This window comes from Apostichopus japonicus, chromosome 22 (genome assembly GCF_037975245.1).
Source record: "Apostichopus japonicus isolate 1M-3 chromosome 22, ASM3797524v1, whole genome shotgun sequence".
NCBI classification, from domain to species: domain Eukaryota; kingdom Metazoa; phylum Echinodermata; class Holothuroidea; order Aspidochirotida; family Stichopodidae; genus Apostichopus; species Apostichopus japonicus.
In genome coordinates, this window is record NC_092582.1 from 10,749,256 (window position 1) to 10,761,656 (window position 12,401).

At 37.4% G+C, this 12,401-nt stretch overlaps 2 protein-coding genes across 4 annotated transcripts in view; both read right to left on the reverse strand.

Moving 5' to 3' along the window:
- Window positions 1–6,501, reverse strand: part of LOC139963602 (gamma-adducin-like) — a 294,340-nt gene extending 287,839 nt beyond the window's left edge. For both annotated transcript variants that reach the window (XM_071964538.1, XM_071964537.1), the window contains exon 1: window positions 6,483–6,501. The gene's annotated coding sequence lies outside the window, so the exon portion shown is untranslated. The remainder of the gene's footprint in view (window positions 1–6,482) is intronic.
- LOC139963601 (gamma-adducin-like) overlaps window positions 1–12,401 on the reverse strand; it is a 54,872-nt gene that overhangs the window by 6,600 nt on the left and 35,871 nt on the right. For both annotated transcript variants that reach the window (XM_071964536.1, XM_071964535.1), the window contains exons 19-23: window positions 12,280–12,372; window positions 3,943–4,046; window positions 3,510–3,704; window positions 2,112–2,243; window positions 1,098–1,311 (exon numbers count right to left, since the gene is read on the reverse strand). The gene's annotated coding sequence lies outside the window, so the exon portion shown is untranslated. The remainder of the gene's footprint in view (window positions 1–1,097; window positions 1,312–2,111; window positions 2,244–3,509; window positions 3,705–3,942; window positions 4,047–12,279; window positions 12,373–12,401) is intronic.

Genomic DNA, 12,401 nt, shown 5'->3' on the forward strand with positions numbered 1-12,401 from the left:
TTACAAAGGTTGCGATATTAAGTTTTTTTCCAGTGACGATTTTATTCGTTATTTCAATTTTCGGGGTAAAATTGGTTACATTCGCGTAGGTTCTTTGTTCTTGTTGTTTGTTATTATTTTCAGTTTTAGCTTCTTTAAATTTTGGGCATCCTTTGTAAAGGGCGACATGAGTCCCTGAGCAATTGGCACATTTTGGGTTTTCTTTTGGTTTGGGACAGTCTTTAACTCTGTGGTTTTCGCCACATCTGAGACATCTGGTTTGATTTTTGCAAGTACGGTGGGTGTGTCCAAAAAGTTGACATTTGAAACATTGAGTGATTTGGGGGGGTTCGTGGTATTCTTCTGTTTTGTGTTTAGAGTATCCTAAGTAGAAACCTTGTTTGATTAGCGATTGTTGAGGCTCTTGTTCTTCAAACATCATTTTTACTTTCCAAGTTGTATTGTTTGTGGCATGACTAATGAGTCTTTTAGTTTGTATTGGGGTGTATTCTTGGTCTTTGAGTTCTTGTTCAATATCTTTGATTTGAATTTCAGGGTTTATGCCACAGGCTACTATGGAGAAGTTTCTTTGTCATACTTTTTGGGGGATTCTTGGTTTGAAGTTGCCTAGTTTAGTCTTTTGAGTCCATGGTTTCAGGAGGATATTTGCAGATTTAGGGTCATGGGGGTGATTAGGATGTCGTTACTACGAAGATGGTTTATATTTGAGATCATGGCATTTGGTTTTTCTTCATTGATTAGTTTAGCAAGTGTTTATTGGGTTTTTTGATAGTTCTGGTAAGATTCCTGATACAATGATTGTTTGAGAGGACTTTTTGGTGGTTGGTTTGGAGTTAGGAGATGGGTTTATTTCAACATAGATTGGACGTTGTCTTTTTCTGCTATTTTTGTACAGGGATCAAGTCATTAATGTCTATGTCAAAATCAGAATGTCTATGTCAAAATCAAGTCATTAATGTCTATGTCAAAATCAATTAGGTTTTCGACTAGGGGGGCGGTTATAGGTGGGTAAGGGGTTGTCATATTGGCAAAACAGCCCCTCCCTACCGGTTTTAAATGGCTTCTATACAATGAAATTGATCATAAACTTCACTTACCAGAAAGAATTAGTCTCCAGCCTAAGACGGCAGACAGAAAGAATAGGAACTCCTTTTGAAGAGACACACTATGAATCGAAAGTGTACTCGGCAGCGTTGTGTTGGTATCCAAGGACGCGTACGTTTTGTAAATGGCGAGTAAGTCATAGAGTGAAGGATGATGGGGTGGCGCTATGTCAAAAAGCTAACTGTTGACCAACATAATCCACAGAACCTTAAGGAAAGGAGAGGAATGCAAAAGAAGTTAGCCAGCTTTCTTCAAAGTAAGTCTCGTACATTTAGCACAAAACATTAAACACTAATTAGCAACCAATTCCAACAAATTTTAGGCTGTGATTGAAACTTTACTGGTGGAAACATAATTAAATATATATTACATTTTTATGAACCTTTCTTTCTTATGACTAACCTTGACTGTATATTGCAGCTTTCCAGCTTAGCTGGTGTTTTTCCATCAAATCAGCTCATCTTTGAGTTTTCTGATCTTGACAACAATCAACTGTCTTTTTAATTTACCACAACCCAGACCACACTAATTGGCAACTCTTTCCAACAATCTAAGGCAACAATCATCAATTTAAGACAACCAAATTACTAATTACAAAATGATTCCAACACACTAAGGCACCGGGTCTCATTAATTTAGCACAAAACAGACCACACTAGTTAGCAAATCATATCAATAAACTAAGGCAAAACTTATAAATTTAATACAGACAAACCACACTAACTACCAACAAATTATCACAGTACTCCTCTTCAATTTAGCACAAACAGACCACACTAATTAGCTACTCATTCCACCAAACTAAGGCACAATGTCTCTTTAATTTATCACGAAACAGACCACACCAAAGTACCGACTGGTTCCAACAGGCTAAGGCACCGTGTCTCGTACATTTAGCACTGATCTTGACAAGCAACTGTTGAGAGGACAAGACTGATGTTCATGATACTGGCTCACACTGATGTTTTCCTTGAAACTTAATTTTTCTCCAATTTCTGTTAAATCACCTCCACATAACACTTCCAGATATCTCTGTAGAGGACAAGCTTGAAGGATCTTCTCGTATTTGGTGGAGTTGAGATCTTTACCAAACAGAACGTTTGGATCCAAGCTTGTTGAGCAACATAGGCCACAGATCTCTGAAGAAAGGAGAGGAATACAAGAAAAATTAGTCACTTTTCTTCAAAGTAACAGCAAAAGTAAAAAAGTCAAACCCTGTTAACAACCAAACTGTCAGCCGTGAGACAAAACATGTATACTCTTCTAGAGGGGCAATTTGTGAAAGAAATGGAATTTTATGGTCAGATCAAAGATATTGGACACTGGTTTGAACAACTCTCAAGAAAGACCTCACTAAATACCAACTCGTTCCATCAAACTAGGTACAATGTCTTATTAATTTTAGACAACCAAAATACTTATTACAAATTCATTCCAGCAAACTAAGGCAACAGGTTTCATTAATTTAGCATAAAACAGACCACACTAATTAGCAACTCATATCAATAAACTAAGGCAGAACTTATCAAGTTAATACAAACACACCACACCAATTACCGACTGGTTCCAGTAGGCTAAGGCTGAGGTCTTATACATTTAGCACAAAAATGTCTCCTACATTGCTAATTAAAAACTAATACCAATAAACTAAGGCACCATGTCTCAATAATTTAGCACAAAAACAGACTACATTAATTAGCATCTCATGCCAATAAACTAAGAAACCAATTAGCTTCATTTTTGATGTTGTCATGGTTGCTTGGAATGAGTGGAATGTGTCACTCTGTACAAACTATATCATGGAACTTGTTCAGCCTTTCTGTAAGAATAGTAGTTTAGCACAAAAAAAACAACATCAAATACCAACTGGTTCCAACAGGCTAAGGCACCATGTCTCATACATTAAGCACAAAAAAAAGAACACACCAAATACCCACTGGTTCCAACAGGCTAAGGCACTGTGTCTCGTACACTTAGCACAAAAACAGACAACACCAAATACCGACTGGTTCCAACAGGCTAAGGCACTGTGTCTCGTACATTTAGCACAAAAACTGACCACACCAAATACCAACTTGTTCCAACAGGCTAAGGCACCGTGTTTCGTACATTTAGCACAAAAACTGACCACACCAAATACCAACTGGTTCCAACAGGCTAAGGCACTGTGTCTCATACAATTAGCACAAAAACACACCACACCAATTACCTTTTTCAATAGGCTAAGGCACTGTGTCTCGTACCGTTAGCACAAAAACAGACCACACCAAATACGGACTGGTTCCAACAGGCTAAGGCACCGTGTCTCCTACATTTAGAAATCATCTTGACAACAATCAACTGTTGAGAGGACAAGACTGATGTTCATGATACTGGCTCACACTGATGTTTTCCTTGAATCTTACTTTTTCTCCAATTTCTGTTAAATCACCTCCAGATAACACTTCCAGAGCTCTCTGTAGAAGACAGGCTTGAAGGATCTTCTCGTATTTGGTGGAGTTAATGATCTTTCTACCACTTGTTCTAAACCTGATCCAGCTTCATTAGAGACATCCAAGACTCACAATTTTCCTTCAATTTTCTTCATCTTCTTCTTTCACCTGAGACAGTATTGTAAAAGATAAGAAGATTTCATATATTGGAAAGCAGATAGACATTGCAACTAGACTCATTTTTACACACTCCCTCCCTTCCTCCCCTCCCTCCCCCTGACTACCTAAACAACCCTGACTGCTGCCTCATTGAAACAAATGTATATGATTGTGGTTTAATGGCAGAAATAAACAAAACAAATACCAGAGCTTAAATATTTCTGTGTTACTATAGTAAACTGCATACCCAAACGGAAGCATTACAGAATCTTCAATGTCTCAGACCTCCAGCAGGATGTTACAGTTACAGTTCATGGAGTCTCCTTGTGAATCAGTGTGGCCAATGCAATGCTGTAAAGACAAATATTAAAGCAATATGTACATATATACCTTTGGTGTGAAATAAATTTTAGTATTTTTTTTAAAGTAGTTTTACATCAGATCATCTTCCAGTTTGCATATGCAGATACCTTTTTGATGAATGTTTACAAACATGAATAAACTGTACCTCTTTTTGTTACTAAGTGCCTGTTTATTTTTAATACTTGCAATATGACTCTTTAATGAACCTTACTAGACATTGCTATCAAACCTATGGAGTACTTCGTAAAATGCCAAAACTTCCTTTGATGTATATTGTTCACTATAATGGTCAAGCTGATTGAAAGGAATTAATTCAACACAATTTGAGAACATTTCATCAGCCAAACAATTTGGAGAGCATGTACTAGTTTAAACAAACTTAGCAAGCACATTCATGAGGAGCTGGAAAATTGAAAAAATGTCTGAAATAAACATCATTCTTGAAACAAGAAACTTGACAAGTGAAATAAGGACCGACACTTAAGCTACAACATGTACACTTAGCAAAGATGAAAACTGGCTTTTCAGCCAATACACAAGTAACAACAACATATTAGTATATTCATGGTAAACCCTCATGTGCTTCCATGACTTCTAGCACCTGTGTAATAATATTCTATATCAACAAGGACAGAGATACTATATCTTGTACTTATCTCTCAATACTCTTAATATGTGTTTACCATGAGTTGTGTTCATCACAACTTTCAATCAATGTTTTCAAATTAAAAACCAAATTAAAGACAACTACTCAACAATGAGAGGTTGACTTGGCAAAGTTTGAATTCGGTTTAATAATAATCAAAGTTTCAGTGAAACAGTTCTGCAGACCATAAAATCATGCCTTAGGCATCAAAAGAAGACTGTGATCTGATAAAGATATGCCGAGAGTTGGACCAATACTGTAAAGCCTAGTTTCAGGTCAAAATTATGCTAGTTGATCAAATTAATACATGTATATCAATTTAGTTGCCTATGCTAGGTAACATCAGCTTTCATGGAGAGTTTTCTCCATACTTGTCCATCACTAACATCAATTAGACCACAGAGCTAGGCCTAATTGCTTGAGAATTTCATTTTACAAAGTACCGTTGCTTGTATAAGAAGCCTAGGATAGGCTAGTTCGTCCTCATCTCTATCTAGCCTTTGCTTTGGTAGGCTAGCCTATGTTTCCCATTTTCATTTGGTGGTAGGCCTAGCCTGGGGCCATTTGTTCCCTCCCCTAACAGCGTTATTTTCCTCCCACTTAAAAGTTGAGTAACTTACCTCCCCTACATCATACGGGAGTCAAGTACGTTTTTACTGGAAACTAACATTTCCAGGGGAGTTAACTAAGGTTTTTCATGGGAGGCATATTGGCTAGGCTATGTGGAAAGAATAGATGTTGTGAGTGGAATAACTGTAAGAACAGATTTAAAGGGAGAAAGGTAAAGTTAAGGGTGAAAAATAACATGGTTAAGGAAACTAACATACTATTTTCAAGGGAGGAGACTGTTGTTCTGTAGGCTCTGACTGCATATTCTTGTAGAGCAAGCTAAAGAAAGTTGTGATAGTATGAAAATAGAAAATGTGACCAGGTATCTTCCTTGTGTAACTGTTCAGTGATTGGAAGATAATAGTGTTAATGGGTTGTTTGCTTGTATGGCATTCATTGTGGGAGTGAAATAACATAGACAATTTAGCCTATACAGTAGGTATGCCCTCCTTGGTTCCTCTCCTTGTTTTCCTATTTACCAGTTTCTTCAATTACTACAAGTACAAGTGTCTCTTTGAAATATGTTCATTTCTTTCACCAAACTCTCCTAAATCACAAGACACATTTACTACGTACAGTTGCTTCACTACCTAAATTAATTATTTCCACAGCCAAGCCGTCTTTCTTTCCTCCCCTGAAAAACGTTGGTTTCAACCCCTTAAAATAATTTCAGGGAGGAAACTATTGTTTTTATTCTGGAAAGTTGGAGAAGAAACCAACGACCTTGCCTGTCATGATGGAAAAATAAGGAAAGAGAGAGAGCTTTCATCCTAGGCTAATTTGTCCGGCTGCGAGTTAGTTTCTTGAGGATGTGTTACTGTTAGTGTTAAGTGCTAGATGGCATAGCTTAGGCTATGGTAGGCTACTCTGGTAGGAATTTAAAGACATTTAGGTCTAGGCTAATTAAGTTAGGCCTAACCTAACTGTACTAGCCTTAACCAGAAAGTAATTAGGCCCTACCAGCTAGGTCTAGTATTTTGTCGGAAGACTTACTTTACTTACGTTGTCTAGGCTAGTGAATATCATATTAGGCCTAGATTAGCATTCCAACTAGTATAGACGCCAGTGCCTACGTGAGCTAGCCTATCGTTAGGCCTAAGCGATACTATTATATGATAGGCTAGCGTAATTTCTCACGCTCGATGACTCAAACAATGTGAAGTACTAGCTTGCTCCACAAAACTAATACACAACCTTCGAGCTGGCGAATATATTTGCCATTCACATTCTTTGGCAGTTACCCCCCATACAGAATAGGCTGCAAATTACAATTACGTATGCATTGTTAGCCAACGGCTGCCAGGAAGCGAACTGCACTGCTCGCGTAACCATTCGTGAGCTTTACATACAGATCATAATTCGCGCTCCGTTGCTTAACCTTTGACCACGACCGTATGCGTCAATGGCAAGCCATGTGGGACAAACACCGCATAATATATCAACGTATTAATTGAAAATAAATAAATAAACTAGCAATGACATTTGATTTGATTTATTTTGTTTTTTCACGTGCAAATATACAAGGTGAAAGGAAGTCTTCTATAAAGCATACAATAGCTAGATGCTAGATGCATATCCATTTGAAATCATTACATTTACAACGCAACAATTCAAATGGTCTCATAACATAGGCCTAAGGTCATTAAACATGTTGGTCAAGACAATTTATTGAGTTCGCTGCGAATCTTGTCAGAAAAGTTGTGTTAATGACCAATATATCATTACCCGAATGGGTTGGTCTGGCATTAGGCCTAGGCGGGACAGTAGGCCTACTGTTATGATCAACCCGGGGGGGGGGGGAGGGTGTAGGTCTGGCGTATCCATGGGACAGACATTCTAAAGATAATAATTTATACTTTTTGAGGGGGACTCTTGGGGCGAATCTTGACATAAAAATGTCAGCCAAAAATTGTTTAGCTAGCTGCATGAACATTTTCAGATACAACAAATTTTGGCAAAAACTGCTTGAATTTTGTGATAAAATGTCACATTTGAGATTTTTTAGATAAATTGTCTGAATTTTTAACCCATTCTCCAATATAAATGAAGGTATTAAATGAAATTCACTGTTTCTGTGATCCATGTAGAGGTTTTGTTCTTAAAGTACAGTCTTACCTTTTTGTGCAGAGTTCTAGAGCATCTGTTCCTTATGCATGTCTTGAAGTAGAGGTTGGGCAAAGTAGAGGGTTGCTAAATTTTAATAGAATCAATAGTTATATCTACTTCAGTTGCTGTAACTGTATCTTAGGTGCCCCCCCCCCCTCCCTATGCCAGGTTTCATCTAGGATGAACCACTGGTGCTGTGATCGAGTGGATAAAGGCAATGGCATTTGAAGCAATGAGGTTTGGCAATCAGGAGGTTCTATGTAAGGTGGGTTTATCATCCAAGAGCAGTCTACAGTTTTCCCATCTGAAATGAGTTTCTAAATTTTATATAAAATGTTGAATTGGAAGCCACCCGTAGTGTACGTTGTGATCCATACGCCTGTGCAGGCTTCTCCCACATTTGTGTTTGGTTAAGCTTTGTAAAAATAACTGCTCATTATTATTATTACAAGGGCCGTGTAACCCCATTCTTACCTTTGGAGTGGGGGGAGGGGGTATCTGCACTTGTTGGATGTGTAGTGCAATTGGACGCCAAGATTAAGAAACAGAAAACCACATTTACATAATGTTACAGCTCTGATATAAATCTTAGCTTTATAAGAAACTCAAAGGACAGCCATTTATTTTACCACTCCGTGGAAGCTGGAATCCTTTTTATTTATCAACAGCATACATACACACCATAATTGAATGATAATTAAACAGTAACATAAAAGATAAAAGTACTAAAACTGAAAACATGATAAGAAAATGACATCCCTTGATAAAAGTACAGTGAACTGGAGCCTCTGGAGAGAGATGTATACTAATACAAGCCTTTTAATTAGGTTGTGATATTGTGTGTTCAATCACACCTATAATAATCAACAATGTGGGTAATCATTAATAAGTACTCATTTGAGTGTGAAAATAAAGCCTACAGGTTGTCAAATAATTCATTGTTAACAGTTAGATCATATAGCAAACAGAACAAGTAGCTACAAAGGAACGTACTTCCTTCATAAAATGTCGCCCCAAGTGTCTTGCAGCATATATTATGTAACTTAATTATACTCAACTATCAGAGTGAACAACAGAGTAAACAACTCTACAGTAAAGGCCACCATTTGAATAATGTACTATCTTCTAAATGAATGGAAACAGTTAAAAAGATAGTTCATACTGTTCCAGTCTTTGATACACTGTGTATGAAACCGGTGGGGATTATAAAGGTAGGTTTTACACGCTTCACCATGATGTAAGAAATATAAGGGTAATAAAAGGAATATCATACCATCAAAGAATATATAACATTAACTCAAAGGTCACTGTACATCTTGTCCTTTGATGTTAAAGTCTCACTATGCATTCCATCTGGACGGTCTGAATAATAATGTTTTGGAGGTTTCTATTCTGGCTCGTTCTCTGAGATTCGGCCAAAATATCTGGCAAACAATGCACCTACAAGATTGTCTGCTTATTAACTACACAATGGTACCAAAATAGGGTTAGGGAACAGTTTGTTCGTGTTTATAATGGAAGGCATAATGGGGCTTTATACCTAAATATCACATGAAAGTAGGTACAAACAATGAAGGATATTCATCAGAACACAACTACGAGGCAAGTTATAAAACCAACCAATTTACTCAGTTTTGAAATGTAAGTAAAAACAGAGGAGCTGTGTGCTATTCATGACCAACATTTTTGTTTGTGTTTACGTCATATGAAAAACTCAAAATACCCAAGAAAAACTTGAAACCATAGAAAATAAGTTGACAGTCGGGTCAAGTAGCTACTGGATAGTTCCCTAAAAACACTTTAATGAGTTTTAATTCAGCACCGTCGAAATGGGTGCAATTATTCCGTAAATATATGATGCTTGGCATGGCAAAACATGGATGGGACAGATATTGAGACTTTCATATTTAGAGAGGACAGAAACAAACAAACAAGCAGAGACTTAAAGTTGAATCCAGATGTCCTTTTATCACTGAATGGAGAATCGGTTGAGAGAGCATTTCAGAGACGAAGCCTGAATTGAAAGCTAAAAGATCAATCAATTTTGTGAAGTAGCATTTAACGTACTACACTTTTCATTCAATTCTAATTACCACCAGGTGAAGGCAATATTATGCAATATTTCTGTACGAAATCCTTGGTGTATTTCTCCCCCTCCAACCCACGCCCAAAGAGGTGCAACTTCACATGGCTAATTAGCCTGATCACTCTGTCCCTTCTGCTATATGAAAAGTAAAGTAAGACATCTTAATCCTCTCTTACATTTGATCTTTCTGTGGTTTTAAGAATTTTGCATATTTTAAATATTCAGGGTGGCATTTAACCCCCCCCCCCACTTCCCCACACCCATCACCCTTCACCACCAAGAAAAATGAAAATGGATTATTAATCCATTTTCATCTGAGAGAGAACTTCAGTTGCTACTGATGTTTGTTCTAATAATGTCCTCATAGATACGGAAACCTCAAGTCTGCAATATAAATCCACCGTGACAAAATGATGATATTTCGGTTGCTTTTATTCCCAAGATGCGCTATTGTTCTTGTTTTGTTATTAAATTTATTTTCTATTCCTGTTGGCCTGGTTACAAACCGTCACGAGAATCCGACAGTGGCGCATCCTGGTCGACCGAGTGGGGAAGGAAAACCAAAACTTGCAACAACATCAACGACAACGACAGAGTAAATACAGACTTGTGACACGTTGTGACAAGTTGTGACAACATCACAGCAAAATCACATCATTGTAGCAAATGCCCAAAAAGATGGCTGAATTAAGAAAGAAAACAGTTTCTCCTTTCTGCCCTCTTTTTGGTCGAGGCAACATCCCAGTTTGGAGAGAAAGTCAAGCAATTTTGGGGGATCTAGTTTAAGGAGATTGAAGAAAGACAGGGTTTGAAGGTGACATGCACTACTGTAATTTGACTAAAAGTGGAGCTATATTCCATGCAGGCAATTTAGATTAAAGGAGCACTTTTTTCCCCATTTTTTTGGTTTAAAACTGTTTGTTAGCCAAACACTAAAGCTAGAAACAGTAAAAACATGGTAAAGACTAATGCTAACAGCTAATATGGACATAGTCGGAGGTTAAACTTCCTCTTTGTGTAATTTCTATCATTTGAACATCAATTATGGTCGTATTTGATATGGAATACATGGTTTGGTTTTTTACTGAGATTTTCCAAGCTGAATGCTACTTTAACTGAACAATAAACATAGAGTCTGGCAGGATCAGAACCGATGTTTTCAGAAAATCTGGCAAATCTAAAATAATATTCTTTGAGAATCTCCTGGGTATTAATTCTCTAAACTATAGTTTCATTATGAAATTATCTTCTTTTATTTTTTTCTTTCTGATGTTCAGCAAAGATACACACATTACAATAAAAACATTTTTTCATGCAAAAAAAGGGTGAAAGTGAAGCTTACGAAAACAATATCACTTCAAAAATAATTTCAAAACAAAACACTCAATTGAAAAGTAAACAAAAGCTGCAGGCAAGTCTTTCAAACATGTGTGTCTAGTCAAACCAATCCGAAAACAACTGCAATTTGGGGGGTGGGTATAGGTGGGGGGTAGAGGTTGGGTAGAACAGCACTGATCAAACCGAGTTCACCAACAAAAGTAAAGCAAAGCATTGATTTATGACTCACATAAAAGGTGACATGATTTCTACACTTAAAACCAATCACTTTGTGTAATCATTAATGAAGAATGTCAAAACAAGCCATAACTGAAAGATATTTGTTTCCGAGTAAGCTGGCTTTAGTAAGTTGAGATTGATCAATTAGTTCGATCTTATCAATGGAAGTTTGTTCAACCTATTGATTTTAACATGAAGTGCAACTCCAGTGGCATGTCCAAGTACTAGCTTCAGTGTCAATTTACCCACACATTTTACTGGGTGGAGTGGGGTGGGGGAGGAGGGGGGAGTGGCTAATATCTCAACTTTTCCCCGTAACTCATGTACTTTCTTGTGGTACATTCACTGATATTACTTACATAGAACCTAACGGAAGGAATGTCGAGACCATCCGTCATTTTCACCACACTTTAATAAGTACACATGAATCGTATCCTAACGACTCTCACACCAGGCACATTGATAAAACAAAATTGCCCCCCCCCCTCCCTTTTATTTTCTCTCTTTCTATTACTTAGTGCTTGTTTTGGATTAATGATGAAGATTTTTACAATTTTTCTAAGCAACGATACTTAAGTTTTTGGCAGCCCATTTGTAGGTGCGGTCAAGATAATGCTTAATCAAATAACATAAAAATAATTGTTGGGATTGGGGGATAGGCCAGCCAAGCTACTGTATTACCTAACTACAGACAGAAAAAAAAGACTTTCTATTCTTAAGTTAACTGGTACAAAACTGGATCAAACTTTACCATATTATTAGATCTTGATCAATGTTTACAATATTACTAGAGGGTCATCGGGCTGTTACAGGTGGTTTACTCTCGAACCAGTGTAAAAGCTTAAATGAAACAGGACACTGTTGTGCTGGTATGAGACGTGTTAGAACACAACAGGTAGCGAGGGCGCTTTATTCTGTCCTTGTCTACAGTAGCATACCCGTACAACTGCTGTGTAACCCTACACCAACTTATTACGGTCTTGTCCATGAAACAAAAAGCCTTATCAGCTGACATACTACCGAACTTAGTCGGTATACTTTATACTAGTATGCAAATCATAAACAATCTATAAACAGAAATAGGTGGGTGGCTCTGCTCTTCATAATCTAAAACAAGAGATATCCTTTAAGAATGTGGACTTAATAGATAAATGCAGAGGGGGTGGGGAGAAAAATGGAAGGTAGAGGGGCCAGAGACAAGGAAAATTCCAACGCACCTGTGTTCTGCAAGCATCTCCATTAGTTATACCTGCCAGAACTTCAGAGATGGGTCCAGGGTGCGTCTAATTCCCAAAACGCTCTTGCCTAATCTGAAATTCAAAGAGTAAACATCCTCGTT